Source organism: Clupea harengus, unplaced genomic scaffold, assembly GCF_900700415.2.
Source record: "Clupea harengus unplaced genomic scaffold, Ch_v2.0.2, whole genome shotgun sequence".
Taxonomy (NCBI): Eukaryota; Metazoa; Chordata; class Actinopteri; order Clupeiformes; family Clupeidae; genus Clupea; species Clupea harengus.
In genome coordinates, this window is record NW_024880138.1 from 21,248 (window position 1) to 29,312 (window position 8,065).

At 39.9% G+C, this 8,065-nt stretch overlaps 1 long non-coding RNA gene across 1 annotated transcript; it reads right to left on the reverse strand.

Moving 5' to 3' along the window:
* Positions 1 to 1,661: 1,661 nt before the first annotated feature.
* LOC122131383 lies at positions 1,662 to 3,102 on the reverse strand. The gene is made up of 4 exons (XR_006152059.1): positions 3,008 to 3,102; positions 2,511 to 2,550; positions 2,000 to 2,104; positions 1,662 to 1,902 (listed from the first exon to the last, which is right to left on the reverse strand). It is a non-coding gene; the product is annotated as an uncharacterized LOC122131383 (long non-coding RNA).
* Positions 3,103 to 8,065: the final 4,963 nt, after the last annotated feature.

The following is an 8,065-nucleotide window of genomic DNA, read 5'->3' on the forward strand; positions in this document are numbered from 1 at the left end:
TTCCATAAACCATCATTCATTCTTTAGTTGTTCAATGTATTATTGGACAAATCTGCTACATCCAATAAAATGTTCAGATTTGTGTGTACCCTCACTTACACTCATTTGTACCAGCAGACACAGGGACATTGACTTTGAGGATTTCAAGTAAGGGATAATGTATTGTCCGGAGGTCATTATCCAAAAATAAAATCCTTTCAGTACGAAACAACAGCCCTCCGCTGCGTGTCGGGTGCTGTTCGCCCCGTCGGGATTTATTTTTGGATAATGGACCGACGGTCATTATACGGTTACTTGCCAAAAACGATAGAAGACATTCCTCCAAAACCTATTTTTAATGATTTAGTTGCCGTTTCGTGATTTCGCTAAGAAATAATAGTTCTTCAAGCAAATAGAACTTTTAAGTTTCAGGTGTTGCGTAGCAACCCATTACTTGCACTGCAAAAAATGCCACTCTAGATTTAAGACAAAGTATTACATATTTAAGCATAATTTTGCTTAAAACAAGCAAATTTGGCTGCCAGTGCGTTAAGCAAATTTGACTTGTTAAGATTTCTTAAAATAAGACAGCCTTCACAATTACTCCAAAAGCACAGAATGTCCTGAAATAAGACTAATTCCACTCATTTCAAACCATGTAGTTACTTAAAATAAGCCTGATGTCACTCAAATCTAGTGAACTTCTGAGGCATTAGTACTTGAAATAAGACAATTCAAGCACAGAATGTCCTGAAATAAGACTAATTCCACTCATTTCAAACCATGTAGTTACCTCAAATAAGCCTGATGTCACTCAAATCTAGTGAACTTCTGAGGCATTAGTACTTGAAATAGACAAATCAAGCACAGAATGTCCTGAAATAAGACTAATTTCACTTCATTTCAAACCATGTAGTTACCTCAAAATAAGGCCTGATGTCACTCAAATCTAGTGAACTTCTGAGGCATTAGTACTTGAAATAAGACAATTCAAGCACAGAATGTCCCTGAAATGAGACTAATTCCACTCATTTCAAACCATGTAGTTACCTCAAATAAGCCTGATGTCACTCAAATCTAGTGAACTTCTGAGGCATTAGTACTTGAAATAAGAGACAATTCAGGCTTTTACATAAGACCACAATAATAAAAGTGAAATTTAGACTGACAACACTGATTTCAAGTCATCTAGTTACTTCCAAAGAAGTCTGTCATCACTCAAACCTGGAGTACTTCTTAAGCATTAAGTTACTTAAAATCAGACCACAAGCTCTTAAAATCAGGAAATGTGACAACACATTATGTATCACTGTTTTATTAGCCTGTTAATGAAGAAAACCAATAACAGCCATTTGAGAGTAGTGAACAATAATAAGCATCAGAATGCTTAAATGTACTTAATTACATATTACACATAATGATTTAAGTAAAACTGTCAGACATAAGGTACATTGACATCTAACATAAACGATGACAATTCAGCAACACATCAAACAGTCAGAATTCATCAAACAGTCAACAAATCATTGACAAATGTAGCTGGAAATACATTGGACGTTGTGTTACTGTGTGCTGTCCTGACCTCCAGACATATAGAGAAAGAGTGGGGGGGGGGGGGGGGAGTGACATACAGAAGAGTGACATACAGTAGGAGGTTGACAAAGAGAGAGGGAGAGACAGACTAGGTTTGGATGAATGCTTGACAGTCAGCAAGCACCTTTTTATATGTTGTCGTCTTGTCACTCTCGTGAATAAAATCTTTGAGTACCTCTGTTTGTATTATGGACAATAGCCTAGCAATACACTTGGAATATGTTAACTGGAACACATAGTAGCATCCCATCAGTATCATGAGGGATTCCAGAAGCATGTCCCTTGGCAAGGTCATCAGTTACGCAAGAAGACATTGGGGTCCTCAGATGGCTGAAAGCAACAAATTGGGGGAGGGGGGCAGAATGAAGTTAAACCACACACATGAAATTCACAAATGAAAGCATTATGTACTGACACTAAAACCCACCTCAAGAACATGGTACAGTGCCTCACTTGCCGACTTTTCTTGGAGGGGCGGTTGGGTAAGGGAACATTTTTGGGAGCGCCTCCAACAAGGCAATGGCCTGTGCAGCTGCAAACAAAGTGGTATAAGTTAATGTGCAATATTTATGATGACCCTGAAACTATGGATACATAAGAGCACTGAGTAAGCTGCAAGTCAATGTAATGGGTCACTTGTACAAATGACAAATGTAGTGGTGTTAGAACCCTCCAGTGACAACCCCCAGTTTGCTGAGATTCAAGGAAAAGTGTAGTAGCATATCGGCTATGCCGCGATAATGACCACCTCACTGTACATTATCCCTTACACAGCTTTAAGTTTTTATTACTATTTTTGTTATTACATTTCTTACTGCCACTCCATGCCAGCCAGCTAACTAACTATTCACTTCTAGGGAAACCATGCATAGCCAGTCTAGCCACAATCTTTGGCTTTATCTAACCATCTTCTATCATATGTACTATCATAGACTTACCTTCCAGAAGTGACTGTGTTGTCTTGTCCAATTGCTCCATCTGTAATTTAAAGAAAAGGGTTGTTACTCTTTCAGAAAGAAAAAAATCTTCAACTTCAAGTCGAAGCTTCACTCAGGGTGGGGGATCCTTAACCTATAGAGTAGCTAGTTAGCTAAGAGCTAACTGCAGCTACTAGCTATTATATCACCAACATTCACACTAAATGAATCCTCTGAACTTGCTTACTTTTTACAGACAAGACTACTAGGGACACTTTCTGACATTGTATTACCTGGCACTAGTTTAAAAACATATGAGAGACGTTAGCTCAGTCGACATGGCTTCAATTGAATTATTGTGCTAGGTTAGCTGTCTTAGCTGACGTCAAGTGTGCTAGCTTTGTTTGCTAACAAGTTAATAACTTCAACCAGAAGTCTTGGTCTTTTACAAACATTTTTGTTTTCAATATTGCTGACGAATTACCAAAGTAGGCAGAGGTTAAATTATGTTAACTTACCTTTAGCTTTTGAAGTCGAAAGGCACAGCTCTTGTACTTGCTTCAGTTCACATCACTGGCATGCAGCTCAAGCGACATTTGAGATGTGTTGGGTGCATGCGTTCGAGTGAATTCGATCATGCCACCGAGTTTGAGGAAAACTTGTGGTTTATGACAACATTTCTGACTGAGCATCTTGTGATCAGTGGTAATCCACAAGTATCGCAAGTATATTTGACTGTGTTTTTTTAAGTGATTTAGGTCACTTTTACTACGTGGTGCAATTAAGTAGTTGTTAAAACTCATATCTAGTTAAAAATAACTTGAATTATGACTTTAATGCAATAAGAAAATAACAAGTGAATTTATGCTTGAAATGAGACGTTTTCAACTTGACACTATTGCTTAAAATAAGACTACCACACTTGAAATGGATTCTTTGCTCATATCTAGTGTTAAAGAACTCAAATTAAGTTCAAATGTGCTTAGCAAGGCAGCGCAAGTAATATTTGCTTGAAATAGGTAAAAATAACCTTATCAAGACAACACTAGGTAAGTCCAATTTTGCTAAAAACAAGACCAACTAGATTTTTTCATCTTAATATAAGAATAATAACCCTAGGTTAGAAAAGCAGTTTTTGCAGTGCGGCAATAAATTAAAAACTCTGTCGATGCATGGGGGGTGGAAGAAAACTTGTACTAACACTACATGACCACACTGCATTGCAGCGGTGGTCATAATAACAGTCAGTTCGAAGGGATGTGACTTGGACCTTTTAAAACAGGCCTGACAAGATACAATTATGTCTCAACGAATTGTATTGTTTTGAATAGAAGATTATGGTTTATGACTGCCGCTGCAGCGCATTTTTCTTTTTATGAGAAGTAGGCGCATGATCCTAGCCAGTGGCGATTTTAGCCTGAAATTTCTGGTGGGGCAATTTTTTATGACGTCATGTCACCGTCAGACAAATAGAGGTAGCTGATTATTATCAGCAGTAGGCCTATATAGACCAGTAAGATATGCTATGGGCTGCATTTTGAGTGCCAGCAGGGAGCAGAAATCCTATTTCAAATACATTTCACATGCTTCAGCGCTCAGCGCGACACAAAGATGTTGCCTATAATACAGCATTAAAGTAAAATGATTGCAACAAAGTAAAAAGATTAGACAGACACATAGCTCAAATAACTTGCATAATGTATTAAGCTTGTGGCACACGTGTGGCATACAATATGAAGCGAAAGGCACAACAGAAACAAATAACAGCAACATTTCAGCCTGGTGTCGTCACTTAAAAATGCCTGGGTTTTCTGAGTCGGCTGACTCGTCGTGACCACGCAGGCCCAGTTCGCACTTCCCACAGAGCTTTAGGCACGATATTAGCTTCCCCAGTACATAACGATTCTTCTCTGTCAGTTTGTTGTGCTCTAAAATGCTCCGCTGATATGCACTATCTCGCTGTGCCATGATGTTGACCCGCCCCAATAGTCCCAATTTCAGGGCGCAGTTGATATGGGTTTTTACAGCTTTCGTGTTTCACTGTTCTTTCTGCCAGATGCTTCAGGTCTTTAAATCCATCCGTTGTCCCAACTGAGTCTGCATTACCATTTCCAAAAAGAAGGCATGGGAAACAGAACAGTGCCCGCTTTGATGTGCTAGCAGTTAGCCATGTCTTTCTGTCATACCATTCAGTCTTGAAAGTTCGAGTCGCTTTCTCACCAGGCTGCAGCAGGATCAAGTCTTCTGGTCTGTGTGGCCCCAAACGTTTAATTTCTAATTTCTCTTCCAACGACAATGTACTAGAAATAGAAAAGCCTTTATTGTCATTGTATTCGCATACAACGGAATTTGGAGTTCTTCTCCTGTTGGTGCGACAAGAGACAACACAACAACAACATATAACACAACAATATTACAACTATCAGGAAAAACAACCTGGAGTGTAATCTGATTTTCGTGGTGTTCAGTGACAGATTGTTGTCTGATCACCACACTGTCAGTTTCTGTACTTCATCTCTGTACGCTGATTCGTCGTCTCCTGATATAAGTCCGATCACGGTGGTTTCATATATATATATATATATATATATATATATTACGAGTTCAACAAAGTGTGGTGGTATAGATTAAAGTACTTCCCTGAGGAACAATAAATACATCAACAGTATTTCCCTGAGGTGCTTTACAATAAATTCAGAAACAGTTTTGTTTATACACATGTGTAAGGTGACTGAGATGGTATGTGTGACTTGTAGTCAATAAAGTGATTAGTGTTTAGTGCATGTCTGTATTTAGTGTTCTGATGGCCGTCGGGAAAAAACTGTTCTTAAGACGCGTGGTCCTTGCTCTAAAGGACCTGTACCCTCTGCCTGAGGGCAGGAGAGTAAACAGGTGGTGGCCTGGGTGAGAGGAGTCTTTCAAGATGTTATTGGCCCTGCTAAGGTAGCGGGAGCGGGCAATGGATTCCAGGGAGGGCAGTGAGCAGCCAGTGATTTTTTGGGCTGTGTTGATTACCCTTTGGAGGGCTCGCTAGTCTGCTGCAGTGCAACCGGAGTACCACGCCAAGATGCAGTAGGTCAGTACCAGTGGCGGCTCCTGAAAAAAATCTCAGGGGGGGCAATTTTTTTGATAATGATTAAGGAGACCCACTCAGTAAGTACCTTAAGCAGGACAATTGTATCTATTTGTTGTGAGCTGATTAACTCATACAGCAATACCTTTTTGTCCAGTAGATGGCAGCACACAACAGAAAGATTTCCCCTCTAGCTACATAAGTTACAGGTGGAAAGCTATGGAAAAAAGTTGCATCCATGAGCCTTCAAAAGAAAAAGTGAGGTGGCGCCACAATAAATTGTCCCACTTGTTCATTATTCACATTACCAAAATGTTGTATGATGTAACATAGCTTAACAGGACACATGATATGTCCTGTAACAACATAAAGAAGGGGGCAACATAAGTCAAAACCAACAAAATGTATTGACTTATCTTTACAAAAGCAAAATAAGTTATGGCATAGAAAATAGTGCAAGTAGCATGCATGGAGTGAACAATCTCAAAGACAGACAGTCAGACAGAGAGGGAGAGAGAGTAAAATAGACAGACAGACTACATTACTTGTACTGAAACTTTGCCCGTCTCTCTTTCAGTGCGGCAAAGCGGTCAATGACTCTCGTGGAAATCAGGCATTTTAAGGACAAGTTCCCTCTCCATGGAAAGCATGGCCAGTGCATTCATACGTTCCTGGCCCATTGAATTTCGCAGGAATGTCTTTATTCTCTTCAAGGTTGAGAAACATCTCTCAGCTTCAGCTGTTGTCATGGGAGTAGTTATGAGGATTTGCAACAGTGCGTTCCCTCACGACCGCTAGCATACACTCAAGTAGCTTGTTTTGAACCGTCTTTGATGTTCCCTTGAAAACTGTAGCATTTTTAAGATGCTCATCAAATACTTCGTCCAACTGTGCCACCAAGTCGACCAATCCAAGAAAAATACCAGGGTTGGTGGAGCCCTCCGTTTCATCCTTGCCTCATAGGGCCAACTCAAAAACGCCACAAAATTTGACACATTGGATGAGCCGGTTTAAGATGTGTCGGTTCTTGTTCACCTCATCATTGTGGCAGCGTACTGCTAGCCTGTATCCCACATCCAGTTGAGTGGCAATGTTCACCCTCCCAAAACCACAGAACTTCAGACAACTGTCTATGTGTAGCTTCGCCTGCTCATGTTATTTTACCTTTTCGGACAGATGGTGCATGTCCTTAACTCCGGTTGTTGTCCATGCAGTGCTGTCTGTCATGGAGCCTTCGGAGTGGAAAAGGAGGCAGGGATAGCAAAAGACTGCGTTAGCCACTTCACAGCCTGCTAGCCACGATTTCCTTTGGTACCAATTCTTTGAAAATCCTCGGGTGTAGGATTTCCCCTTCTTTGTAGCTACCTGTTTAATCGTTATATTTGGTCTAGGAGGTCCTAATTGTATTGTTGCCAATTTGTCTTCATTGTTACGCCTACCGAAAGGAGTCTCTTTCGAAGAAAGAATTGAATTGCTGCTGTTGCACTGAGCACTGGCCATCTCGACAGAATATGCCTTTGTCGAAGCTGTATGACGTACTTATACGCTTTTACGTCGATTACTTATGACAAGACCAGGAGGGGCGAGCCCTCCCGGAAGCCATAGAGAATGCATTGAGAGCTCTGTTTTGTGAAAAAAAAATGGATTTAACATGGGAGTCAATGGGAGAGGTCTGGGGCGATTTTCATTTCGCCCCAAATCGCCTCAGAAGGGGCGGGGCCATTTGAAGCACGACTTTGGGCTGACTGAATGACTGTTACATGATTCGACAATGACATACAGAGGCAGATCAGACGGCCTAGTGGTAGAATCCGATCGAAAATCGTCATTTACGCGACTTACAAGGATATTGCGTTTATACTAGTGCTGTCAAACGATTAAAATATTTAATCGCGATTAATCGCATTTATGTCATAGTTAACTCAAAATTAATCGCGATTAATCGCTAATTTGTATCTATTCTAAATGTCTTCGTTTATTAATTTTTTCCATCATTTTATTTTTATTTTAATGCCCTTATCAACATGGAAAAGTGGATTGGCTTGCTTTAAGCAAATGTTTTATTTTATTGAAAACCAACATTGCCAAACAGGGCGGTACAAAATAAAATTATAAAGTGCACATTTCAGGTAAACAAGGACTCAGCCTATAGTGCAGTTAAACCATGGCTTAATATTTTCTTTTTTTCAAGTATGCTGGGAACATAGCAGTCAGGCCTCTTATTTCAGAAACAATTAACCTCAACAGTTAGGTTACCAATAAAAGGTAAGCCTACTACTTCTTTGCTTTCAGCCAGCTGCCTGTTGACATTTTCAGACAACAGTAAAGCTCGCTTCTTTTGAACAACACAACTTTTAAAAGTAAACTTTCCATTCAGAAGCTTTTTATCATCCATTTCGCGATATCGCGCTCACCATTCACTCAAACCGTAACGTTAGCCTACTACACAGTTTGCGAGGCCAAAAAGAACGTTAATGTAAAAAAAATCTCGCGATAAAAAAAT